At 50.9% G+C, this 2,372-nt stretch overlaps 1 pseudogene; it reads left to right on the forward strand.

The window, feature by feature from the left end:
- The first annotated feature begins 970 nt into the window (after positions 1-970).
- On the forward strand, positions 971-2,068 carry LOC102844895 (annotated as a pseudogene).
- The last annotated feature ends 304 nt before the right edge of the window (positions 2,069-2,372 follow it).

The following is a 2,372-nucleotide window of genomic DNA, read 5'->3' on the forward strand; positions in this document are numbered from 1 at the left end:
ATCTGCCCAGTGGGGAGAATCTTTGTTTTCTTGATGGTGAGCTTTAATCCGCATTGAAGGCTGCAGTCCTTGACATTCCACAGCAAGTGCTTCAGGTCCTTCTCAGTTCTAGCAACCAGGGTTGTGCCATCTGCATAATACAGGTTGTTGATGAGTCTTCCTCCAATTTTGATGCCACACTCCTCCTCATAGAGTCCAGCCTCCTGGATAATTTGTTCTGCATATAGATTGAAAAGATGGAGATAGGACACATCCCTGGAATATACCCTTCCCAATTTTGAACCATGTATTGTTTCCTTGCTCTGTTGTGAAGACTGCTTCCTGGTTTAAGTATTGCATAAACACAATCAAATGTTTTGGGATTCCCATTCTCCTCAGAGTTAGCCATACTACAAAGCTAAAATTTACTTTTTGAACCTTCTAATGTCCTAGTGGTAAGAAGCTGTGCTGCAAATCCTAAGGCACATGGTTTTAATCCACCAGCTGATCAGCAGAAGATAGTCAGTCCCCTCCTATGGATTAACTGCCTCTGAAAACCCACCAGATGGTCAGCTGTGGGTCAGTTCTGACTCGAAGGTACTCAATAGTAATGGAGGAAGTGGAGGCTCTGATGGCTTAGTAGGTAAGGAGTTACACTGCCATCCAAAAGCAGGTGATTCAAATTCACTAGCTGGTCCATGAAAGAAAGATGAGCAGTCTTCTCCTGTGCAGTTAACAGCCAATGAAATTTTGCTAGAAGGTCAGCTAAGAGTTGGTTCCAACCCAATGGCAATGATCAACAACAATAACAATAAAACAAGTACAACGAGGTGATCCACAGAGGCAGGAGTGGTGACACTTAGCACACTTTAGACTTATCAGGAGGTCCCAGTCTTTGGAAGGAAAAATCATTACACTGGGAAAAGTAGAGGGTCACCAAAATGGAGGGAGACCCTCTCTTCCGAGATGGACTGAAATCACGAGTGCAACAATGGCCTTGAAAAACAGAATCAAGGCTGTGCAGGCGGTGGAGGTGGAGTTCTGATGTGAATGGAGTACTGGTAGGAACGGAGACCTGGTTGGTAGCTGGCGCCTCCAGTGACCATGGGAAATGTGCTGGCCACCAGCTTGCCACCCACTGGGCCACCTTTGCCTGCACCTGCCTTCCTGGGGCACCTGCCCTCCTTCCATGTGCTCCTGGCCTCACACTCTTGCCTCCTCCTGGGGGTGGCCTGGGGCCCAGGGCCAGCCGTTGCTTGCCAATCCCATGCATATTTGAAGAGTTCCACTGGAAATGCAAGGAGCTATTTCCTATTCATATGGAAGCTGTCACGCTCACTGTCAACAAAGGGTTGAGTAACTACTTCCAGGTAAATTGCAGATCAGTCTTCAGCACAGTTGGGGAATCTGACTACCTCTTTGGAGTGTTGTTTGTGGGAACAAAACAGCCAAGTCCCAGAGGGATTCCCTGTGCTGGTGGGTGACATGGACCACAGAGGCGGCCTCAGTACTCAGGTCATTCACCAACAGCAGAGCTCAGGCCTCAGGTCCAAGGTAGTCATCAAGACCCAGCAGTCCAAGTTGGTGAACTGGCAGGTGGATGTGGAGTACCACAGCCATCACCCTGGGAAGCCTGGACATTCTGGTGAGCTCAGGCATCTTCCCTGGCCCACTGCTTCCAGAGCATCATGCCATATCTGGCCCTGGATGGAGGGGTTGGTTGGCCAGCAGAGGCCGGGACAGGAGGGCACTGTCATGTCTCCAGCTGGGAAATACACATTGAACATGGATTAGCAACAGTAATATTAGACCAGGCTGGAATGCACTCCACCTTCTACCACAAAGCCAGCGACCAGTCGCAAGTGGGCATGGAGTTTGAGGCCAGCAGAAGGGTGGAGGACACAAGTGTCTCCTTCAGTACCAGCTGGACCTGCCAAAGGCCAGTCTTTTCTTCAAAGGCTCCATGAATAGTAACTGGATGATGAGCCCCACACTGAAGAAGAAACTGCCACTGACCCTGGCACTCAGCGTCTTCCTGAACTCTCAAAAGAACAAGTTCCAGTGCCACTTTGGCTTACTATCAACATAGTGGCCCCCACATCCTTTCTCTGGACCCCACCACCATCCTTTCTGCCGCAGTCCTCTCCCTCCTTTCTGTGCCTCCTGGGGGTGGGGGTGTGAAAAAGAGGGGCTCCTCACCCCCGCAGCAGAGGCAGTGGAGGAGAGTGTTCTACACCCGAAGGGTGTCAGGATGCTAAGCACAGGTCCATGCCCAAGGGTCCTAGGAGTGGTTCTGGAAGGGGCACCTAGGATGCAGAGCACCAGGGCAGCAATGGCCAGACGACCTCAGGGAGGAGGACAGGGTGCCTCCTTCCCATGGGCCCTTCGTTGGG

The sequence above is a fragment of the Elephantulus edwardii genome, unplaced genomic scaffold, assembly GCF_000299155.1.
Source record: "Elephantulus edwardii isolate Elephantulus edwardi_28Jun2011 unplaced genomic scaffold, EleEdw1.0 scaffold00072, whole genome shotgun sequence".
NCBI lineage: Eukaryota > Metazoa > Chordata > Mammalia > Macroscelidea > Macroscelididae > Elephantulus > Elephantulus edwardii.